The sequence below is a fragment of the Tupaia chinensis genome, unplaced genomic scaffold (assembly GCF_000334495.1).
Source record: "Tupaia chinensis unplaced genomic scaffold, TupChi_1.0 Scaffold149090_1, whole genome shotgun sequence".
NCBI classification, from domain to species: domain Eukaryota; kingdom Metazoa; phylum Chordata; class Mammalia; order Scandentia; family Tupaiidae; genus Tupaia; species Tupaia belangeri.
Window position 1 is genome coordinate 472,789 of NW_006208936.1, and position 24,755 is coordinate 497,543.

At 53.8% G+C, this 24,755-nt stretch overlaps 1 protein-coding gene across 3 annotated transcripts in view; it reads left to right on the forward strand.

The window, feature by feature from the left end:
* Positions 1-3,041: 3,041 nt before the first annotated feature.
* NCK2 (NCK adaptor protein 2) overlaps positions 3,042-24,755 on the forward strand; it is a 72,876-nt gene continuing 51,162 nt past the window's right edge. For all 3 annotated transcript variants that reach the window (XM_006170856.2, XM_027769241.1, XM_006170858.2), the window contains exon 1: positions 3,042-3,222. The gene's annotated coding sequence lies outside the window, so the exon portion shown is untranslated. The remainder of the gene's footprint in view (positions 3,223-24,755) is intronic.

The window sequence follows — 24,755 nt, forward strand, 5'->3', positions numbered from 1 at the left end:
TCGTGTGCTTTCCCGACGGCTTTAGATCACAGGTTGTAGCCAAGACATGATTTGAAACGTTCTCCTTAGCAGAAGTTCTGAATAAGCTAACGTCCCAAGATAAACAGAGGCAGTGGGCAGGCTTCATTAGACCCTAAAGAGAGAGTTTCGTGTGGATCCTTGTGCGTGTTCCTGTCAGAAGTGTACGCTTGGGGGTGGATTTGAAACTGTTTCACCGTGTCAGAATCACACTGTCAGTCTGCGTCCACTGAGCCTGGCTCCCCTTTATGGATGGAAAGTGCTCGAGGGTGCTGTGCCCGGACTTGTCCACCACGCTGAGTATCAGAGGACTTGAGTTCTAGGTGTGCGCACAGCTCCGTGGCCTCAGGGCTGGCAGAGAAGTAGCTCAGGCCTTGGGCTGTCTGTCAGTGTCCTGAACGTCTCTCCCAGCCTCCAGCTCAGGAGACACTGGGGTGGGTAAAGGCCACTGGATGTGGTGTTTTAAAGGCCAGAGTGAATGCCTAACTCTAAAGCCTATTAAGGAGAACCTTCCCCATTCCTGAGACACTTAACCCTTTGCAAATGTGGAAATTCTCTCTCCTGGAAGGTTGTTGGGGGGATTGACCCTCACTTGTGGGAGCATGCAGAGCAGGTCTGGATGGGGCAACCCAGACAGTGCTCAGACTCTTAAGCCTTGGCCCCGGAAGTCCTGCCTCCAGGCAAATTCGCTTTTCAGCTAGGAATTGAAGAACAGGCGCAGCTGCTGTGCCTCGTGGCCAGTGGTGGGTTGGGGAATCTAGGTTGGCCCGAAAACCCACAGGGTGTAAATGCCCCAGATCCCGAGGAGCTTGTGGTCTGGGAACGGGGGACTGGGGTGCAGTGAGACCTGCTCAGGGGTGCTACACTTGTGCGTGCACATGCCTGCATTCTCCACCCTAAGTTTTGTAAAAATACAACTTACGTCTCAGGTTGCCCCTGAAAGCACTAGTATGTGGAGGTAGTGTAGGAGGAGGGCATGGTTGCCCAAACCTCTGCCATGGTGGGGAGGCTTCCTTCGGCCAGAGCATGGACAGGTCACAGTGTTAGTGTGAAAATAAGAACCCTTGGTCGAGACCTGCATCCGGGTACCCACTTGACATGATCCAAAGTCTGAAACTCGAAAATGGACGGTTGCACACCTGACCTCACTTGATAGGTCACAACCCAGATACTCCAGTGCAAACGTATCGTGTCAAACTACCTTCCAGCTCTGAGTGTAGGTATATGTAAAACGTTAATGAAGTTTGAGTGTAGACCTGGGTTCTATCCTGAAGATATCTTACAGTGTATATGCAAGTATTCAAAAATCCAAAAAAAAAAAATCCAAAATGCAAAACACTTCCATCGGCAGGCTTTTCAGATAAAGGATACCCACCCTGGACTTAATTTTTGGAGGAGTTGTTTTATCATGAACAGTCCTGCAGTGAGAAGAGCATAATCTGCCTATCACACATTAAACCTCTTACCCAAGTCTAGTATTCCCGTTGTTTTTGGTCGTCACTTTTTCCTGGTGTTAAATCATCTATTTAAGAAAATCATTCTGCCTCTAAAATAATGCTAGAGAATGCATAAAGAGGAATTAATTTTTAAATCAAGATTTATGCACTTGCCTTATAACATTTTTATGATAGCCCTATTTGAATTATCTTTTCTATTAGACTAAAATAGAATTCGATTTTTCTGTGGGGTATTTAACATTTTGGGTCATAGTCATTGCTAGGGATGAATTAATAGATCTTCTCCAAGTGAACTGTCAAGACGGATCCCCTCTAGGTTTGAAATGTAATTAAAAATGCCAGCAAACTTGCTCAGAAGTCCGCCGAGTGCTTCAGGGCCCCTGGAATGTTAGTCGGAAGCAGAAACTATCTACCAAGTACAGTGAACGCTGCAGCAGCCAGTATGGCAGGAGGGAGCTCAAGTCACCTTTGCCAGGCTCCTCCGGCCTCCCTTTCCTACAGCTGTGGAGAGTTGTTCTCAGATCTCCCAGGGGAGAGGGGGATGCTTTTGGCCCAAGGCTGTGGGGCCAGTCGGTGGCTCCCGTCAATAAAGAGCAGATGACAGGCCAGCAGGTGGAGTGAAGGTTAAGGTACTAGATCCCACAAGGCCCAGTCCATGGTTTGACTCCTGGACCCAGCAGCTTGAAAATCATGTGGGGCATGTGTGTGTGCATGCCCAAAATCCCGAGAGGAGACTGGAGGAGAAGGGATTGCAGTGTGGCCATCTCCCTGGGGTGGGGGGGGGGATTTCTCACTTTCCTTCTCTCTGCCTTTCTGTCTTTCTCTGGTGCATGCAAATGCTCTATAATGAAAAATATAAATACATAAATAAATAAAAATACGGGAGTCTGATAGGGGCGTAGTACTGAGACGTGTTCCTCTGTGAGGCCGACGTACGTGGGAAGGTTCCTAGTTTGCTAATGGAAGTCTCCACGTGTACCCGGCGTGCAGGTGCCATGATCGGGGTAGCTGAAGCTGGGGGAGGGGTGTGGTGTTAGGGCCCATGGGGCTCTCTCTCCCATTCATAGATGTAATCAGTAAGTAAACTTTGAAAAACAAGAAACCTCCAAGGGAGGGGTGAGTCCCTAAACATATCCACGCCCTCTGGCAGGTTCCTCCCCAACTAGGCTCCCTGGCTCATCTCCTGTCCCTTTGCCAACTCCCCTGTTGTGTTCTGGCAGGCTTTGAGAAGTATGGGTAGAGGCACTGGGGGTGAAGGGTGGCAGGGAACTTGGGACGTTCTGTTGATTATTGATTATTGATATCTGTCCTCACCCTCTCCGTCACTTCCCTCACACGGGTGTGGGTGGCTCTCCTGGGCCTCTGAGTCAGCGCCCATGAGGGACTGGACGGTGGGAAGGGTTCGAACATTCTTTTTTGGTAGGCTCTTTGGACACAGAGCAGCTTTTTTTCTAGCGTATATTAAAAGTGTTGCTTTTGGGCAAATAAATAACCAATTCTTTTTAAAAGTCATTCAACTTAAAATCACAAGCAGGCACCTAAATATCTGCTTCTATTTCCTTTTAGATTTCCTATGTCCCTTTCATACAAGCGATGACCCAGATCATTCTCGGCTGAGAGTGGAGTTGGACTTGAGAATTCGGAGAATTCCCAGAGCTCTGTAACTTCAGAGGTGTGATCAGCCGAACAGTTCGTCTTTTAGAAGAGCTCTGTGTCTCGCCGGTCACCTTGTAACTGCGTGCCAAAGGTCAGTCTACCGTCTTCTTCCCAAGACAAGCAGTTGCTGCTTAGGCCTCAGATGCTTCATGTGCACAGTAGGTTTTGAAACTAGTCAAGTGGCCGTAAATGTATCCCTGGTAGTTGAACCATATTCAACGGAAGCTTCCCAAGGAGCTGGTTCAAAACTTAGATTACTCCTGCTCCTGCTTCAGCGTGGGATGGTTTGAGAGTGTGGGTGGACACAGGGTGCCTGAAGTCATCTCTCAGCACAGGGGGACCGAGGTAAACAGGAATCGCTGTCAAGGTGCTTTCGGTCTAGTGAAGGTTTGATTTCAGCCTTGCCTTTGAGAAGGTCAATCTCCACCTGAAGAGATGCATGGTAACACAGAGCTCTGCGGTGCTGACGCCACACGGAGGTCCTGGGTTCGCGTCCTCAGGTCTCCCTGGCACATCTTGTGTGTGCCTCTGATTCTGGATGGATGGGGGTGGATCATGGCATGGAGACCTTCTTGGGGTGCTTCTTGCTCTGTGTCTTTGTATGTGCATGCCCCAAATCCCGAGGGAAGAATAGAGGAGAAGGGATTATGGCGTGGCCATCCTCCCCGGGATAGTGATTTCTCAATCCTCCCACCCCTTCAGGGAGTACATGTACCCTATGGCAAAACAAAACACAACACAATACAAACCTAAAACAAAAAAGATAAATAGGAAATGTAAAAACGAAAAGAGATGTAAAGAGATGGAAAGATTTTACCGGTTTGTGTGGGAAACCTGCTCATGCGTGTTAGAATAAAATCCTAACATACCACTTGAATTCTGGAGCTGGGGGTCCTTTAAAACCAGACACTGGACACAAACATGTTGGTGTGTAACAAAAATATTCCTTAGCTTGACCAAGCAGTTCAGGACATTTGATTTCGAATAGGAGCCCTGTTTGCTGGCCCAGTTAACCTGGCGTTCCGCCTGCAGCCATGGCAGGAGCTACGGTAGGAGAAGCTGTGCTTTTTCCAGAGTGCCGCCGCAGGATCGGCCGCAAGGACACTCTGTACGCTGGCTCTCCTGGAGACCGTGTTCTGCTTCTGCCGTTACAAGCCGTTTTGAAGTGTTCTCGAGTCTGTAATTCAGACTACAGAATCTCTTGGTATAATGCTTTCTAGAAACTTACCAGTTAAATATAAATTAGGATTTCTGGGCCAGCAGGTGTTGTGGAGATGAAGGTGTGGGACTCCCACATGGCCGATTCCATGGTTCAAGTCCTAGACCCAGGGGCTTGAAAATCATACCAGGCACATGTGTACATGCTCAAGATATTTTTTTTTTTGAGAGGTTTTTGCTATAGGGCGCATGCGCTCGCCAGAAAGACAGAGGCAGAGACAGAAGGCGAAAAATCACCCCCCGGAGGCAGTGGGGATGGTCACGCCACAATCCCTTCTCCTCCATTCTCCTCTCGGATCTTGGGCACGCACGCACATGCGCCCGGTGTGAGTTTAAGCCACTGGGTCTGGGACGTGAACCACGGTCGGCTACATGAGAGTCCAGCGACATAGCCATTACACCAACTGCTGGTCCCACATGCTCAAGATTTTGAGAGGAGAATGAAGGTGAAGGGATTGCAGTGTGGCCACCCCACCTAGGGGGTGATTTCTCACTTTCCCTTTCCCTCTGCCTCTGTTTATCGCTGATGAGCACATGTACCCAATAGCAAAAAGTACAAATAAAAATTTCCTTTGACTCGCTCTGAAACTACTACTCAAAAACTTTGGGGATGTGTTCTGTCTCCACCACTGTTTTTCTAAGTCCTTGCCTCTCTCCTTCCTTCCGTGGGAGAGAGACAAGCACCCTCAACAGAGTGTCACACCACGGTCCCCAGCCTTTCCCGGACAGCCAGGAGTGTGGGCGCGTGCCCTGGCGTGTACAGGTCCATCTGGAACCGAGCCCAGTCCTCCACGTGGCTTCCAGCACTGCACAGTGTGGCGTCGTCGCTGCACCGCTACAACTGGGCCTCCTTTTTGTTCTGTTTTGAATCTTTCTGAACCTTCTTCATTTCACCTCTGCCCTTTTCCATGTGGGATATTCAGAGTGGCATGAAATTAGCATATGCATTTCCTAAGGGTAGGGTATGTGCTAGTGTTTTCACCTTTGCCTTTATGATTGCTTCTGAGACACACAACTTGTCCTGTCTGTTTAGGTGCAGTTTGTGGTGACTCCCAGACCCAGGTTCTGTTTCGAACCAGAGCTTGTGCCATCTCATGGCACCTGATGCTGTGTCCTCCTTCCTCACCTCTGACCCTGTACTCCCAGGGCACTGCCAGGTCCTCTCCTGCACTCCCAGAGCACTGCCAGGTCCTCTCCTGCACTCCCAGGACACTGCCGACTCCTCTCCTGCACTCCCAGGGCACTGCCAGGTCCTCTCCTGCACTCCCAGAGCACTGCCAGGTCCTCTCCTGCACTCCCAGGACACTGCCGACTCCTCTCCTGCACTCCCAGGGCACTGCCAGGTCCTCTCCTGCACTCCCAGGGCACTGCCAGGTCCTCTCCTGCACTCCCGGGCCACTGCCAGGTCCTCTCCTGCACTCCCAGGGCACTGCCAGGTCCTCTCCTGCACTCCCGGGGCACTGCCAGGTCCGCTCCTGCACTCCCGGGGCACTGCCAGGTCCTCTCCTGCACTCCCGGGACACTGCCGGCTCCTCTCCTGAACTCCCGGGGCACTGCCGGCTCCTCTCCTGCACTCCCGGGGCACTGCCGGCTCCTCTCCTGCACTCCCGGGGCACTGCCGGGTCCTCTCCTGCACTCCCAGGGCACTGCCGGCTCCTCTTCTGCACTCCCAGGGCACTGCCAGCTCTCCTGCACTCCCAGGGCACTGCCAGGTTCTCTCCTGCACTCCCAGGGTACTGCCAGATCTCCCAGACTGCAGGCACCCTTGGGTGTTTCCCTCCCAGTCTGCAGAGATTTCCATTACATAAAAAAAACTTTGCAGATCCCTAGTGACTCAGTGTTTTAAAAATAGTCACCGAAGTGGAACCTTTCAAGACTTAATCTTTTGTAAATGCGGTCACCTATCAGTCCGTTTGTCAGGTTTCAAAGGAACGTAAGCCAGAAATGACAGATCCTCAGAGCCAACCATCAGAACGCATTTTACTTCCTTGGTAACAGTCCAACACCAAGTAGTACTTCTCCTTCACAAGTTCATGAAGTCCACACAGAAGCCCAGGCTCGCTTATTACAGTTCACCTTGTGGTTTAGACAATGAGTGATGGGGGACCAGCAGTTAGCGTAATGGCTATGTCGCTGGACTCCCATGTAATCGACTGTGGTTCGAGTCCCGGATCTGGGGACTTAAACTCACTCCAGGCGCGTGTGCGTGCATGCCCAAGACCCCAAGAGGAGAATGGAGGAGAAGGGATTATGGCGTGGCCATCCCCCCTGGGGGGTGATTTCTCGCTTTCTGTCTCTCTATCTCTCTCTCTCTGATGAGCGCACACGCCCTATAGCAAAAATCTCTTCAAAAAAAAAAAAAAGAAAAAAGAAAATTTGGGCTGGGGAGTCCCCAGCCATAGCTGTTCATGGAGTATTTATCGCGAGCACCAGCTGGGCTCTGGGCCGGCTCCCTGGCAGTGACCGCTAAGCCCTGTTCATGCAGCTACAGAAGCAGATAAAATGGAGTTCAGAGACCCCTTTCTCCCACCCTGTGGGAGGGGGCTGGGCCACGGAAGGGTTAACGGCTGTGGTGGAGATGTTTCTAGCTGGCCCTGGTGCTCAGGCAGGGTTGGGCTGCCCTGGGGGAGGAGTCTGGAGGAGCCAGGGCCTGTTAGGTTTGCAAGAAGTGTTAAAGAACGAGGAGATGTGTGTGCAGACTCGTGGGTCTGCTCGGCCCTTGGCGGCTGGGGGGCCAGCTGGGCAGTGGGTGCTGACACTCGAGTCATGTAAGCAGTAAGGGCAGGGACTGTCGCACGGTGTCCTGCAGAGCCGTAGCTGGGTCAGCCCCGTCATGTTTGGTGCATCAGAAAGAAACGAAAGCTGGGCTGGCCTGGCGGGAAGGGAAAGGAGGCGGGACGCCAGCTTCATGCATTTCCCGGTTATTAGGCACCCAGCGTTCACACCGTGCCAACCAGAGCTGTGGCCGGGGCTAGGCTGAGAGCTGTGTGTGTGGGCTGTCCGAGCTGCTCTGCAGAGGCCGAGTGGGGCCGCCGAGCCCGGGTGGTCAGGGGGCACGTCCCCTCCTGTCCTCTCATCACCCAGCGAGGTCGAGGCGCGGTCTGAGAACTGAGACTGGGACATGGGTGCGTGATGGCAGACCCCCTCCTTTCCCACCAGAACTGCTATTTTGACAGATGTGTGACCCGCACTTACACCTTCCTAGACAGACTCAGAAGTGCCTGCAGTTGGCTGTACCTGCAGCGGGCGGGTCGCGCTGCGGATGGGGCGCAAAGGGCCCTGCGTGCTGCACCGTGGGCTTTGTCTTCCCAGGAGCTCTCAGTAGCTGCTTCGGGAGAGAGGTGTCCCGAGGTGGAAGGGTGCTGGTGCCCTGGGGGAGGAGAGGTGACGGCTTAGCGGACAAGATCGAGGACTTAGTAAAGTAGGGGAGGCCCAGATGTGGCTGGTGTGAACACTCGGGGGCAACATCGGCGAGGGTCCCGTGTGTCCGCTGCGCCATGGAAGCGGCTTGGCTTCGTGTCATAATCGATGAGCAGGAAGGAAGGACAGGTTAGTCTGGCCTGGCTGTCATTCTGCCATTCATAAAATCGCCATCCCATCCCCTAATGTGTTTGTGGTAAAGAAGAGTTTTATTACTTATCTTCATGCTTAGCTTTAACTAATTAATTAGTTGCCAAAGGGTGCATGTACTGGCCGGAGAGGGAGAGGGAGAGAGCGTCCCGTGGAGGGCACGGTCATGCTGTCCTCCCCGGCTGTCCATCTTGTCGGCACCTGGGGTGTACGTACACGCCCCCTGTGTGGTTATGAGGCCATCACGGCCAGGACTGGCGCCGCAGTTAGCCACCTACCCCACCTCAGTTCGTGTAAGAACAGCTTTTCTCCTAGGGCTCCTGCTTACAAAGTAAGTACCTTACATTTGCTGTCTCTGTCACCATATCCTGGCTCTTGGTGTGTAGAAGGCCTGCTGGTAGCTGGCCTTGCCCCACGGGATCAAGGAACCCCCTTTCCGTACAAAGCCGAGAGCTCCCTCGAGAGGGAACTCCTTTTTAGGGCTGAGCTGTTGCTGCTGTAGGTCTGGCATTCCTCCGGTACTTGGAGGTCACTGGTTCAACTTCTGCCAAATTGGAGGTGACTGTCCTCACTCTCACTTGCCAGGTCCCCGCCCAGGGAACAGACCTCTGCAGCTTGGACGACCATGGGGACTCGAGGCTTCAGGGGAGGCTGAGAGATACCCGGGCAGAGCTGACCCTGCATGCAGCATTATGACGGCCTGTGCTCCCAGCGGTGTTCTTTCTGCTCCCGGCACTGTGTCCCTGTGATGGGGACCCGAGGCTTCAGGGGAGGCAGAGCTGACCCTGCATGCAGCATTGTGACGGCCTGTGCTCCCAACAGTGTTCTTTCTGCTCCCGGCACTGTGTCCCTGGCAGTACAGTAATGGCCCAGGACGGCCTGGTCTCTGAGTGGGCTCCGAGCTCCAAGAGATGAAGCAGCCCGGCCCAGCCCCAAGGCAGCAACAGAGGCTGGAAACTTCTGTCTCCTGACAAGACTTTTCTTCTTACTGGATCTTGAATCTCACTTGATTTTTCTGCCCCTAGAAGAATCTCTAGGGCTGGGACCAGCAGTTAGCGTAATGGCTATGTCGCTTGACTCCCATGTAGTCGATCGCGGTTTCTGTCTCAGACCCAGTGGCTTAAAATTCATGCCGGGTGCGTGTGCGTATGTGCCCAAGATCCTGAGAGGAGAATGGAGGAGAAGGGATTGCGGCGTGGCCATCCCCCTGGGAGGTGATTTCTCGCTTTCTCTCTCTGTCTGTCTGGCGAGTGCACGCACTCTATAGCAAAAACCTCTCCAAAAAAAAAAAGAGAAAAAGAAAAACAAAAATCTCTTGCAACTGAGCACAGTTTGGAAGAGAGTCCTTTTTGGGAACTCGAGGGAGCACAAGAAGGCATTTGGATGTCGGGGTCTCGGGGCCAAATAGCCAGATCCCTGAGGGCCTCTGCTCGTCTGGAGATCCCAGCCTCAGCCTCCCAGATCCAGGGCCAGGTGGCAGACTTGCAGATCTCCAACCGGCCTGTGCTGTCCCTGGACCGTGCTTAGAGTCCCCTGTAGCAGAGGGTCCCGCCCTTGCCCTCCGACCTGCTGAAAAGGAAGGCGCCTCTTCAGAGGATCTCACCTCCTGCCCGCGGTCACCTCTGTCCCCACAGCACCCAGGAACGAACGGAGCTTCCTAAGATTGGAGCTGAGCTCTCTGCGTGGCCAGTGGTGCGGCTGTTTCCTCCACCCAAGCATTGTTCTTTCCTGTCTTAGCTAACATGCGCTAGCAGTCGGCTTCCTGGGGAAGCACAAACGAAAAGCCGTTCCCTGCCCCACCACGACAAGTTACAGGTGCTGAGTATGTAACGTTCTTTCATTTCCCAGCCAGGTTCTCGATTATACCTGACAAAGGGATTTGTTATGAATGCTCTTAAAACAAGACGATGTGGCTAGTGACTTTGTAGAAGAAAATGAGCCCAGAGTATTTTTTTAAGGTTTCTTTCTTTCTTTTTTTTTTGGAGATATTTTTGCTATAGGGTGTATGCAGTCACCAGAGAGACACGAGGGAGATAGAGCAAGAAATCACCCCCAGGAGGGATAGCCATGCCACAATCCTTTCTCCTCCATTCTCCTCGCAGGATTTTGGGCATGCACACACATGTGCCTGGCCTGAGTTTGAAGCCACTGGGCCCAGGACTTGAACTGTGGTGGGTTATTCTGGAGTTCAGTGCCTTAACCACCATGCCATCTGCTGGCTCCTATTATTTATTTCTTCTGAGGGAGAAAGACAGGGCAGTACCCCCAATGGGGTCCTGATGGCACGATGCCCCCCCAGTCTCAGCCAGCCCCAGACCATGGGGACATACTTTCCCAGTGTTATGGGAGCCCTCCCCACAGGTCAGCCTCGTATGGCCTTGTGTTACCACTGCCCCAGTGTCCAGTGCCCACGTGGCCCCGTCCTTCCTCACACTCACACGGTGTGGGAGCCTCAGGCCATAAATGCCTCCTAGCAGCGCTCCGCCCCACTTCCAGAACCCCTGTCCAGAACAGGCCCCATGGGTTCCCAGTGAGTGCGTGGCTGCGGGAGAGGACCCAGCTTAGGAAGAGTAGAGAGTGCTTTTCCTGACCCCGTCCTCCCAGCAGACAGACACCAGCCTCCTGTCGTGCCGGTGTGCTTCGGGGCAGTGACCTGGAACGGGTGATGAACAATGTCTGCCCGAGTGAGGAGGGTTCCTGGGGCACCGTCAGAGTGTGCTGGTCCATGCATTGTGGGAAGTGCAGGGTGTCTTCCAAGTACGTGCATCTGCTGGCCCAGGACCTGTCCTCCACCGTCACACGGCTCGCTGGGCCTCGCTAGGGAGACCAGCACATCTCGGCCTTTGCATTTCTGCCTGTCAGGATCCGTCTTCCGCCGACTTGCGTTGTGACATTGTAGATGTCTTCTCTGGAAATGGTACGCCTTCCAGATGATGAAACGGCTATGAAAACGGCGTGAGTTCATCGGCTCAGAAGTGACCACAGTTTAAGGGGATCCACGTCTACTGGATTAACGAGCAGAATTCTAACAATCCCAGTTTGGGATGGAGACGAGCAAGCTGAGTGCTTGTTGGGGTGGGAGGTAACCCCTCCTGTCTTGGGGGCCACCCTGCTCTTGGGGGACGTAAATGGGCCCCCTCAGCCTGGTGAGAGCCAGCCTGACCAACAGTAGTGGGTGGGCTTGAGCTTGGCACGGCCTGCGAGAATAAGGAGCGTCGGATCAGAGCCCTCGGGCTGCAGCCTTCCTACCTGGCGGCTGGCCCAGGCCTCAGCTGCCCCAGCCTCAGCCGGGGCACCCACCAGCTCTCTCTCTGAGCACTGGGGGCAGTGCTCGATGCCCAGGCAGCTTGGCCCCGGGGCGGGGGCTCTAGAGTTGACAATTTTAGTCGCTCTTGTAGATAGCTTTCTCCAGCCAACATTCCGTTTGGGTTTTGTTTGTAATTATTCTTTTTTTATTTCATGTGTGCGAGTGCCCCCACCCCCCATGTTGACGTTTCTGGAGGATATTGCTGTCTGCTTGCTCCCGCCCCCCACCCAAGGAAATGTGAAAGACCTGAGACGCCCCCGCCCCTCTGCAAGGAAACGTGAAAGACCTGAGACGCCCCCGCCCCTCTGTCCCACTTGGGTTGTTGAGAGGGTCTGGGGCTGTGTAGCTTTGGATCTTACCAGAGGCCTTGTAGATTTGGTTGTCATTCCCACAAAGGTTGAGATCTGAAGTACACAGGAAAGCCATGGACTCCCGACTCCAGGAGCTGGAGGCCGGGAGGTCGTTAGGTCGTTCTGCCTGCAGGTGGGGCTGGTGAAGACCTGCTTTGTGGGAGAAGCCTGAGGCAGGCCGCTTTCAAAGGTGGAGAGCTCAGTTCTAGGACAACATCATGAACACTGGTCAGAAACCAGGCCTCCCCAGCTGTGCTCGGGACAGAGTCTAGCAGAGTGTTGGTGTGCATGTGCGTGTGCGCGCACACGTGTGGGAAGTGCCTGATGGCTGCGGCATGAGCATCAGCCTTCGCTACTGTGGCAGCGACAGGAGGGAGCTCGTCTGTGACCCTACACAGCTTGGAGGAGGAGGGGGTTCATAGGGATGTTGTGGACTCCAGGACAGTGTTTCGTACCCAGCCCCTGGCTGCCACATTCCACAGAATTCCGTGGGGAGAAATGTCCAGAGCGTGGGCCACACTGATGACACCCACACCCCCCAACACCCCAACTGCAGTGGAACCAGCTCATTAGCCACTTGGGTACCAGCTCCGGGAAAGGGGACTGGGACTTAACCAGGCTGTGAACTGCGGTGCTGTGGACGCCGAGTGAGGCCGGGCTGGGGGTTAGTGGAAGCCTGGTTGACCTGTCATGCACAGCCTCTCCCCCACTCAGCTGCAGTGGGTAGAGGGGCCTAGGCGTCTGCTAACTGCATTGATCTTACTCCACTCTGAGACCCTCTGGGAGTTTTCAGATATTCACATTTTAGATCATTCGTTAGACTGCTTAGTAGTCACGGGTGCTTCTGGTCTGATCTTGGATCTTTTCAGCGAGCCAGCCCTCAAGGGAGACCGGTACACGGAGAAGACCGCATGGAGAACCCGAGGCAGCGCGTGGGCTCTGGGACGTGCAGGCAGCGGGAGCGCCAGTGCGTTCTCCTGGGCCTCGCCTTTCCCACTTGGCACTTCTGTCTTGGGGGATGGTGGGTTCCCAGGAAGGCGTCAGGAGAGACCTAGCACAGTCTGTAGAGTCTGCTGTTGGTGTGAAAGGGGAATGGGAGTGCTCTTCCTCTGGGGATTTTCTGCAGAGCCCTTTGTTTTACCCTCCGGGGCTGTCATCTGGGTCACCGCAGAGCAGCGGGACGGGCAATATTTACAGCTTTCCAGAAGGCAATACCCACAGTCAGTCCTCAGCTCTGTTAGTTGCGGTATTGCCCCGAAGTATTTGTAATGAATTGTGTTACGTCATCAGACCCCTGCGTCCTCGAGATCGAAGCCGCCCTCCACTGTAGCATGGATTGGCGCTCCGGCTCCGTCAGGTCTCAGCAGAGCTTCAGATGAGCCGGAACGATTGCATTATGTCCATTGCAACTTGAGTGCTTTTGCCTCTTCTCCGACTTCCTGTGGTGGCCTTCCGTCAGCTGTTGAGAGAAAGGTGTAGAGATCTCCCACTATCCACGCGGATTTTTCTGTTTCTCCTTGAAGTTCTGTCAGTTACTGCTTCAGGTATTTCCTGGCTCTGTCGTTGGGTGCATGCATACGTAGTTACGCTTTCTCTGGGCCGCACGGCCCTTCTCTGTCGCTAGTAAATGTGCCCTGACGTGTTCTTTATCTGATAATAATATAACCATGCCCGCTTTCTTTTCATTATGTGTGCATGGTACGTCTTTTTATGTCCTTTTTAACAGACGTCCACAGAGAAGCACATGAGCACATGCTAAGGCGTCTCAGCGGTGTGCCAGGACAGACGGGGAGAGGGAAGCTTCTCAGAGTAAAGGGTGCTGATTTGGCCAGTACAAGCGTGGAGGAGGAGGGGGTTCATAGGGATGCTGTGGACTCCAGCGGGGTGGGCTAGGACTCCTACAAAGGAATTTAGAGCCCTTCACCTTATAATCCACCTGGAATCCGGCTCTTTCTTGGGAATAAGACATTTCTGGGGCCAGCCTGTGGTGTGGTGGTTCAGGTGAGTAGATCCCACATGGCCCACTGTGTGCTTTGAGTCTTCTGGCCACATGTGCATGCATGCCCAAAATTCTAGAGAAAAGGAGAAATGGAGGGCCGGGATTGTGGCGTGACCATTCTTCAGTGGTGGAGTTGGGTAGTGACGGTGCTTTTCCTGTTTCTCTCTCTCTCTGTCTCTCTCTCTCTGGCAAGCACATGGACCTTCTAGCAAAAGTTTTAAAAAAGAGAAAAAGAGAAATTTCGGATTAACTGGTTACGTTTTTGGAGGAACGCTGAGTGGTTGGGTACCCTATATACCAACCTCCTCTGGGTTTTCCATGTCTGAGGGAGTCGAGGTGACAGCCTCTCACAGACACACCCACACTGCGAGGAAAATACCTGGGGGCCGAATGGCGCCCCCTGAGGCCAGCCTCCAAGACTCACGGACGGTAGCAGAATGCACGTATTTTTGAGCACGCACAGAATATTGGCCAAGACCTTCACGTCCTGAGCCGTGAAATAAACCGCAACAGCTTGAAGGAATTCAAATCATACAGTGTGTTGTCTATTTGTTCAGCAAAAATTTTCCTTTTTTTGTGTTGAGATAACAAAAAAGTCAATATCGAAAGGTTGCATGGCCTGTGATTCCATTTGTGTGGTGTTCTCACAGTGACAGAGTTGGGGCCAGATGGTGGTGCAGCATGAATGCAGGCGGGCTCATGTGGGAAGGTTCTGGGTTCACGTCCAAAGCCCTCCTTTATACCCCAGGTGCAGGGGGCCATGGCCAGGCTCGCTGAGGGGGGCGCGGATGGCAGCGGGGGCCCCTCGGGAGTGTCTGCTCCTTCCTCCTTTTTCCCTTCCTTCCACCCTCTCCTTCTCTCTTTTCCTCTCTCTCTTAGAAACTTTTTTTTTTTAACAGAAAAACAATAAAATTGTAGAAATGTAGAACAGATTCGTGGTTAGCGGGCCTGGGGTGGTGGTTGGGAGGGCAGGTGGGTGTGATCGTGGAAGAGGAGGCATGGGGAGTTCTCTGTGGGGATGGAGTGGTTCCGTGTCTCGGTGGTTACCGGAACCCACACCTGGGAAGACAGGCTAGGGTCACGCGCAGCTGCACGGGGTCGGTTCCTGGCTGTGACAGCACTGAAGGTGTAAGACGTGAGCAGTGGGAGAGGCCGGGCGCGGGCACCTGGGACTACTTGGCACTGTCTTCAGGATTTCCTGTGAATTCTACTTATTTCAAAACTAAGAGTTTAATAAACCTTTTTTAGAAAGAGAAGAAATTGTTTAGAAGAGCAGGCCGTTATCTCTCCTTATATTCGTTGGGGGTCTAAGGAATTCCCAGGACGTGGTGGAAGGCAGGTGGAGACAGGAAGGGGTGGGAGAGACCTGGGTTCATGTTGGGGATGCCGTGGAGTATGTTCTGCTTAGCAGATTTCCCTGGTCCTTATTTGAAGCCTGACTAGACTTTGTTTTCGTATGCAGTTCTCATTCACAATAATTGTCCCTGGAACTAATGTTAATCAAGCAAAAATAAAATACATAAACAGATCGCTGACTGTAAACTTGCCCCAGTTACTGCCCTGTGCCCAGACACACGCACTAGCCTTTCTGTCACGTCCCGTAAGGAGTGCCACTAACTCAGGGGTCAGCGTGACCTAGGGCGTGGGAGAAGCGCTATTTCCAGGGGGCCTGTGAGGGCCTTGAGAGGAGGTGGGCGTGCGCGTCCCTGGCTGAGTGTGGGTACTCAGCAGGGGCCCAGATAGAATGAGGAAGGGGAGTGAAGGCTCTCTCCTCTCCTGGGGCCGGGGCGCTCTCCTCCTCTGCCCCAGCGCTCTGGCCTTTGGACTACGGGACCTACAGCAGCACCTGTCCTCCCCGCTGGGTGCCCAGGCTTCCACCTGGGACTCGATTTACGCCACCAGCCTCCTGGAGTCGGAGGCCTTTGGACTTGGACTGAGCCGTCCTGCGGGCCCCCGCAAACCCATTCCCTAAGTGCTCTCGTGTCCATCTTTCCATCCACCCCTCTGTCCCGTTGCTTCTGTTCTCTGGAGGAGCCTGGCTGATGCAGTTACACTCGCCGTGACTTACTGCAGTGGCGTTGACCTTGACCGTGGGCTGCGTAAGGTGTATCAGGGTCTCCACTGTAACGTGACCCCCCCATCCTGTTCTCCGGAAGGAAGTCTCAGTGCATCCCACCCGGAAGGGGGCAGGTCAGCTCCAGCCCCTGAGGACAGTCCCTTGGAATCCTTCTGCCAGTGACACTTGGCTCTGGTCCCCATTTATCGATTTACTAGTCACTCATACCCTTGGCTTTAAAACTCAGCTTCTTAGATACATGTGTCAGCCTAGACAGGCTTGTCTGGTTCCACTCTTTCAGGACTTTATGAAAACAGAACCCTGTGGCCATAGTCCTTTGGTTTCCCCTGTCCGTGGGTTCCAGGAGTCGTCCTAGCGGCTGTGGGAGCTCTCTCCTTCCTCCCTGCTGTTAGGATACTGGGTCGTGTGACCAAACCGCCCAGGCGTCCCTCCCCTGTTGACTGGGGTGTTCCTTTCTCTTTCACTGTCATAATCGAGGCTGGTCTGAGCACGCTGCACAAATTCCCCGTGCAAGAGCTTGGGGGCGTCTAAGTAGGAGTGGCATGACGTTCGGGGTTCTGCTCTGCAGGGGATTCCACGTGGCTTTCCTGGTGGGCGATCCTTTTCACTGACTCCAGCAGAGGACGAGTGCCCGGCTTCACAGCTTTCACTGTTCTTTAGATTGAGGAATTGGTCCTTTTCTAACCCAGTTTTCGTTGTTTTTATGGTTTCTTTACAAGTCTGTCTCATCATATTTTTTTTTTTTTGGAGAGGTGTTTTTATTTTTTATTTTTTATTTTATTTATTTATTTATTTATTTTGCTATAGGGCGCATGCGCTCCCCAGAAAGACAGAGAGAGACAGAGAGATAGAAAGTGAGAAATCAGGCTTCCACCTGGGACTCGATTTACGCCACCAGCCTCCTGGAGTCGGAGGCCTTTGGACTTGGACTGAGCCGTCCTGCGGGCCCCCGCAAACCCATTCCCTAAGTGCTCTCGTGTCCATCTTTCCATCCACCCCTCTGTCCCGTTGCTTCTGTTCTCTGGAGGAGCCTGGCTGATGCAGTTACACTCGCCGTGACTTACTGCAGTGGCGTTGACCTTGACCGTGGGCTGCGTAAGGTGTATCAGGGTCTCCACTGTAACGTGACCCCCCCATCCTGTTCTCCGGAAGGAAGTCTCAGTGCATCCCACCCGGAAGGGGGCAGGTCAGCTCCAGCCCCTGAGGACAGTCCCTTGGAATCCTTCTGCCAGTGACACTTGGCTCTGGTCCCCATTTATCGATTTACTAGTCACTCATACCCTTGGCTTTAAAACTCAGCTTCTTAGATACATGTGTCAGCCTAGACAGGCTTGTCTGGTTCCACTCTTTCAGGACTTTATGAAAACAGAACCCTGTGGCCATAGTCCTTTGGTTTCCCCTGTCCGTGGGTTCCAGGAGTCGTCCTAGCGGCTGTGGGAGCTCTCTCCTTCCTCCCTGCTGTTAGGATACTGGGTCGTGTGACCAAACCGCCCAGGCGTCCCTCCCCTGTTGACTGGGGTGTTCCTTTCTCTTTCACTGTCATAATCGAGGCTGGTCTGAGCACGCTGCACAAATTCCCCGTGCAAGAGCTTGGGGGCGTCTAAGTAGGAGTGGCATGACGTTCGGGGTTCTGCTCTGCAGGGGATTCCACGTGGCTTTCCTGGTGGGCGATCCTTTTCACTGACTCCAGCAGAGGACGAGTGCCCGGCTTCACAGCTTTCACTGTTCTTTAGATTGAGGAATTGGTCCTTTTCTAACCCAGTTTTCGTTGTTTTTATGGTTTCTTTACAAGTCTGTCTCATCATATTTTTTTTTTTTTGGAGAGGTGTTTTTATTTTTTATTTTTTATTTTATTTATTTATTGTTTTTATTTTTTATTTTTTATTTTATTTATTTATTTATTTATTTTGCTATAGGGCGCATGCGCTCCCCAGAAAGACAGAGAGAGACAGAGAGATAGAAAGTGAGAAATCACCCCCAGGGGGGATGGCCACACTGCAATCCCTTCTCCTCCATTCTCCTCTTGGGATCTTGTGCGCACACGCACACCCGCCTAGTGTAAGTTTAAGCCACTGGGTCCAGGACTCGAACCGCAGTCAGCTACACGGGAGTTCAGCGATGTAGCCATTACACTAACTGCTGGTCCCTGTTTCATGATATTTTGATCGTGAAAGCCAGTACGTGCCTTCTCAGTAATCGAACGAGCCTTGATCAACTTGCATCTGTCATTAGTTACTGCACCAGTAATCTGGCTGGACAGAGGTGGATGCTCCAGTCTCCATTATCAACCTGTCATTCATGAATATTTATGTATGTTCCCTGACTTTTACCCAAGTAGCCAAATACTGTACAATTTAAATTTTTAATTGGAATTCTTTTATGGGTCTCATCGTAAAAGGTCTCCTATTATGTAGAATAGTAATGATTGTATCAAGAAATGGGATTTTTTTCAATGATGTGTCTTAAATTTTGAACCCAACAGTGAAATAAGATCTTATATGGGATTCAGTAGCCTAGAGGCATCTTTTCAAAACATGTTTTGTTTATTTATTTATTTCATAGGCGTGAGAGAAACAGAGAGAGAGCATTCCAGAACCCCCAGTGGGCCTTGATATGGTGGCCTCCCAGCCGCAGCCAGCCCCGGGTCATGGTTGTGCGTGTGTCCGACACCTCAGCCAGCCCCGGGTCATGGGTGTGCGTATGTCCGACACTCTCAGGGACGTCTCTGGACTTGAACAGGAACCTTCCCATGTGGGTCAGCCTTGAAGAGCATCAGCTTTGACCCCTGGCACCCTGAGGGTGCCTCCCACCCACACCCTGCCCATGGAGGTGGGGGCAGTCAGCCGCAGCCAGGAGAAGCACCCTTGCCTTCCATGTTTGTGGGCGCACACATACGCTAGGCACCCTACTACCTGCTCAGTTTACAAGGAGACCAAGTCCCTTTCTTCAGAGAATCCCATTCAGTGAGGAAATGGCAATAATGGCGTGGTTAAGGTGCTGGACTCCCACATGTCTGACCACTGTTGGAGTCTCTGACCTGGAGTCTTGAAAATCACGCTGGGCACGTGTGTGTGTGTGTGTGTGTGTGTGCGCGCGCGCGTGCCCAAAATCCCGGGAGGAGAGTAGAAGAGAAGGGGTTGCAGCATGGCCATCCCCTGGGGGTGCTTTCTCACTTCCCCTCTCATTCTCTCTCACTAGGGAGCGCACATGCCCTGTGGCAAAAATCTTAAAACAAAACAAACAAAAAAAACAGGCAATAAATACAAATGTGTGTGAAGTGCTGATAAGGACCCAGACAAGGAGAAAGGAGGAGAAGGCGGGACGAGGTGGGGCAGGTGAGGCTTGGGGGAGAGCTGGCCTTAATCAGGGGTGGCTTATGAGAGGAGCAGGGGAGGGAGGTGATGCGTGTTTGGAGGATGGGACGGGCCATGCAGTTACCTGGGGAAGAGCATTCCAGGCAGCAGGACCCAGTGCAGAGACCCCGCGAGAGGAGTTTGCAGAAATAGCCCAGGCCAAGTTACTCGGGGCCTTGGTAAAGGCCTGGGGCGGGGCTCTGTTTGGTGGGAAGCTGCAGGCGCTGGAGCCGAGCACAGGCCAGTTGCCGTTAGGGAACTACCCTGGAGTTGAGGTGGGGCAGAACCAGAACCAGGGACCGGTTAGGAGGAACTTGCATATGGACCAGGCCGGAAGTGAGGGGCTTGGAGCAGGGCCAGGAGACTGGAGGAGTCAAGGCATATTTCCAGGTGTGCCTGGGGGCTTGTTGGGGAGTGGACGGTGAGAGAGAAGAGTCTGAGAGATGTGCCCCAGATCTCGGCCCATCAGCTGGGGAAAGGGCCGTCCAAGACGTTGTTTACTCAGGAGGGCGTACCGCAGGGGCACGGGAGCTTCCACTGCTGTCTGACCAGCTTTGTTTTGGCGGGGAGAACTGCGAGTCCTGTTCCAGACATGTGGGCTTCAAAGCACACGGTGGGCCTATGGGTGGAGCTGTCCAGTGGGCAGTGGGTATGGACATCCGGTGCTGCGCGAGAGCAGGGGTGGAGACCTCCCGGGGAGCAGTATACAGGCGGGACCCAACGCAGCAGGGTGGGGAGGAGAGGCCCACAGACAGCCTGGCCACCCCCACCCCTCTGGGTCAGCAAGGCCTGGAGACGGGAAGGGGTGTCAGCAAGGAGGAGAGGCGGCAGGTGGTGACCCAGGCAGCCCAGCGCAGGTGTCTTCCATAGGAGGCTGGTCACGTGTCGGCTGTCACTGAACCTGCGGGGAGGATAAGGGCTCTTGGACTTGGCGCTGTGGTAGGGACAGAGCCGATTGACGTGGGTCAAGGAGCAGATGTGGGAGCAGAGACAGCAGGAGTGGATGGCTTCTTGCTGTGAAGGAGGGCGCTGGAGGACAGGGGCAAGGGAGAGCATTCATAGGTGGAGAGTGTCTGTTCTGGGCTGCATCCAGGAGGCCCAGGAGCAAGGAGCAGAGCCCTTCCGGGAGCAGGGTGGGGTTCAGTGCACAGAGGAGGGTGGCCTCGAAGGAGGACCAGTGGCTCAGCTCCCCTGTGTCGCTGGATGACAGTGGCCCACAGCCACTTGCTTGGTTCGAGTCCTGGACCTGGTAGCTTGAAAAACATGCTGGGCAAGTAAGTGTGCATGCCCCAAATCCCAAGATGGAAACGGAGGATTTGCAGTTGTGGCACGGCCATGTGCACCGGGCAGGGGCAGGCGCTTCTCCTGACCGCTTCTGCTCTCTGAGAAAGGAAGGTCACCCGTCAGCTGAGGCCGCAGATGGGAGATGTGGGGGAGATGAAGGGTTGGGACGACCCCTTGGAGAGGGATGGGGGTGCTCCTAGGACACTCAGTCGGGCCCCCAGCTCTGTGGTCAGAGATGCGAGCTGGGGCCAGTGCCTCCAGGCAGGGGTGGGTCAGGGCGAGCTGGCTTTGGCCAAAGCTGGGTATGGTGAAGGGAAGGGAGTATTTGTGAGGACTGTTTTTTTTCCTGGTTATAAAAATAGTAGAAATCCTGAACACTGAGGGACGTGAGCACTTTCGACTGTGTGCTTCTGTCTAGTAGGTTTTATTCAAAGTGTGTGCATGTAAAAATGAGAGCCTGGGGGACCAGCAGTTAGCGTAATGGCTATGTCGCTGGACTCCCACGTAGTCGACCGTGGTTCAAGTCCCGGACCCGGTGGCTTAAAACTCACATGTGGCACGTGTGAGTGCGCGCCCAAGATCCTGAGAGGAGAATGGAGGAGAAGTGATTGCGGTGTGGCCATCCCCCCTGGGGAGGTGATTTCTCGCTTTCTGTCTCTCTGTCTCTCTCTGTCTGTCTGGCAAGCGCACACACCCTATAGCAAAAACCTCTCCAAAAAAAAAAAAAATGAGAGCCCGGGGCGTAGCATGCATATGTTTTCCACCTGCCTCCCCTCAGCCTTTTTATGCATTCCCACGCCATGCCACTAGGCTATTTTATTGATAGCCGGCTCCTTGGGGGCCGGCCTACAGGTTAAAAGTACCAGAGCCGACATGGCTGACCGTGGGCCAAATCCTAGTCCTGGCAGCTTGGAAAACACAGACACGTGTGTGTGAGTGCTCTGCATCCCAACAGAACGGAGGAGGGAGGCGAAGGGCTTGTGACGTGACCGTGCCCCACTGGGGAGGGTGCTTTCTTCCCCCCGGCTCTCTGTCTCTCTGTCTTGGTGCTTCTCATTGGTGAGAGCACGTGCCTTCTAGGAATTAAAACAGGTAATAATAAATGCCTTCCTGGTACTCTCTGTAGCCATGTCAGGTTTTGGTTTTTGCTATAGGGTACATGTGCTCACTGGGAAAAGAGGGGGGGACGGCAGGAAATCACTCCCGAGTGGGGAGGCCACACCACAACTGCAAATCCTGTTTCCATCTTGGGATCTGGGGGCACGCACACACTTGCCGAGCAGTTTTTCAAGCTACCACGTCCAGGACTTGATCCAAGCAGCCGTGTGGGATCTAGGGGCCTTAACCGCCATGTGTCCAGCTGGTCCGAGGTGTCAAGTTCTTGATGTGTAGCAGCCGCGACCCCTGTAAGGGCCCTTGCCTGCGTTACTGTACTACCTCGGAGTACCGGGAAGGACTCACAGCAGGGGCGTGGCTGGCTCCAGAGCCTGGCTGGGTTGGGAGCAGCTGAGTGAACTGGTAGGGACAGGACTATGCCTGGACTGTGGTTTTGGAGGGGACGGGTTTCCAAAGGGGTGGACACCATGAGAAATATGTGAGACAGCCAGCAGAAGGAATTTTTACAAGCCTGGCCTAGCAGGAGGGACACTGGTGGAGGTCAGACACCCCAGGCCACCGCACGGCGACTTTGCTTTCTCAGCGGAGTGACCTAGGGGCTTGACTGCAGTTGGCACAGGAGAAGCCAAGCACATTTCTGTGTTGTAGGCACCAAGGAAGGAGGAAAAGCAGCCCTGCCCCTTTATTTTGTAGAGCATTCGGCTGTGAAGTGGACAGACGTGGCTGGAGGCGCTGCCAGCCACTGTAAATTCAGCCAGGCTGACTGTGGGGACCGGGGTGAGCCTGGAGCAGCTGCGGTGCTGGGAGTTAGGGACAGTGATGCGGCACCCTGAAGGGAGCAGGCACCGACCCAAAGGCCGCCCGCTGCCCGAGGTCGACTCACTCAAGCAGCAGAGTGCAGAGATGGTGTGGGCTTAGCCCAGAGTGTAACGTCGGTCTCTGAGCGTCTTCCGGGAAGTGGGAGAGAGCGCCCGTGGAGGAGACCCTGCTCCCTGATGGGGCCCTGCGCAGTGGCGGCCTTCCCAGAGTGCCAACGCGAAGAGGGGACCGCTCCGCAGCAGAGAAGCCCACCCTGACCTCGGCCAGGGAGCGGGGTCAGCACCCAAGGTGACGGTCATGCTGACAGTGTGTGTCCCTGTGTTGGGACGACAATTCATTCTGCCTCGACAGCCCGCACCTCCTGTTTAATCCGGAGAGACTCAGCGAAATGTGCAGCCGACAGCCCAGGTCCGTGCTTCTCGAAGCAAAGCAAGCCAGGGACTTGCACCGCGGAGGAGCCTAAGCGGACAGGCCAACAGGGTGGCCTGTGGGGTCCTGGGGCCGAAAAAGGACATCAGGTACATAAAGGGCAGCCGGACCAAGCACGGCTGGGAAAGTGACGTTTGGGCACGGTTTCATTCCTCGTAACACACGGACCGTACTGAAACGCACGGGCCAGCGGTGGCGTCGAGGTTAAGGTGGCCGGACACCACATAGCTGACTGTGTGGTTCAAGTCTTGGACTCGGTGGCTTGAACATTCACACCAAGCTCGTAGGTGTGCGCAAAGTCCTGAGAGGAGAACGGAGGAGAAGGGATTGCGGCATGGCCATCCCCCCTGATGGGGGATTCCTCACTTTCCCTCGTGCAAGTGCACACACCTTATAACTGAAAAAATATAGGGAGCCAGCAGCTAGCGTAATGGCTATGTCGCTGGACTCCCACGTAGTCGACCGCGGTTCGTGTCCCGGACCCGGTGGCTTAAAACTCACGCCGGGCGCATGTGCGTGCGTGCCCAAGATCCCGAGAGGAGAATGGAGGAGAAGGGATTGCGGCGTGACCATCCCCCCTGGGGGGTGATTTCTCGCTTTCTGTCTCTATGTCTCTCTCTCTCTGTCTGTCTGTCTGGCGAGCGCACGCGCCCTACAATGAAAATCTCTCACACACACAAAAAAAATATATATATAAGGCCAGCTCTGTGGCCTGGTGGTTAAAGCGGCTCAGTCCTACACAGCCAGACCCATGGTTTGAGTCCCAGACCCAGCAGCCTGACAGACATGCTGGCCCACGTGTGTGTGTGCCCAGCGTCCCAGGAGGCCGGAGCAGCGGAGGAGCAATTGCAGTGACCATCCCCTGGGCGACGTTCCCTCCTCTGTCTCTCTCAAGGGAGCACATGTGCCCCATGTCAAAATTTGTAAGGTAAAGACATCCAGCACAGGTGCTGAAACCTTGAGTTCCTCATTCTGCTTTCTTGAATGACAGGGAAGGAGTGTGTGTGTGTGTGTGTGTGTGTGTGTGTGTTTTGTTTGTTTGTTTTTTTAAGGATCATACCTTTGGAATAAATGTGTATTTGCGCTGGTCTTTCCGTGTCATTTGTAGAAGTGTCTGTATAGTGATTAGCCTCCTACCGCCCACCCCCAGTAGCTGAGGTTAGGGCTTCCCGGGGCCTCAGCCATGGGCCTGGCTCTGTGCTAAACCTGGTGAGGGAAGGGCCCTGTCCCCAGGCTAGGTATAGAGGGACTTTCTACAATTCCTGCTCTAAGTAGGAAGAGCTAAAACGTAATGCTTGCAAACTGGGCATGAACCATGTCACTCGGAAGAACTAGAGTGAGTTGGCAACCCGATCCTGTCTGAGCCTGTGAGATCTGATTGATGGAGAATGTTTTTAAGTCCCCGTGCTTCTTTTTTTTGCATATTGCAGAAGTAGGCAGGGAATTGTGAAGAACGAGGTGGTAGGGAAAAAGGGCGGGTGTGGGTGTGTGGATGGTCCATGTGTAAGCAGCGACGAAGCTCGTGGCATTTTATTTTGGTATGCTAGTAAAGTAGACGTTTAAGTATAAAAGTTGCAACTGCTTTACAGTTGCGTGTTGAGGGGGGATAGTAAGACCTAATAACCCTTAGAAGTGGTGGCTGGTGGCAGTTGATCTGCTGCTGGGAGCAGTTGCTTTGCATTGTCTGAAAATATTTCCCACGCTCAGTTTTTTTGGTCGATGTTTCAGTTTGCCAGAGAGCACGTGCTCTCAACAAAGAGAGGGAACGAGAGAGAGCAAGAGAGAGGGAGAGAGTGAGAGGGAGAGAGAGCGAGCACCCCCAGTGGGCATGTTCATGGTGCACTCCCTACTCCACTTCTCTGTCCTGTTGGGATTTCAGGCACGTGCACAGTTCCAGAAGCGTAGAGACTTTAGAGGCGACAGGCCCTGACTGTTTTCCAGTAAAAACAAGTCAGCAAAGGCCCTGTGCAGAATAACCGATCGAGCAGAACGGGTAACCAAGGCCTTCCAGCCCGACACCTCTGCCAGGGAGCACCCGGCGGCAGGTGCAGGTGCTCCTGGGAGCCCTGAGAGGGCCTGCTCCCACTGCGGCAGAGGGCGGG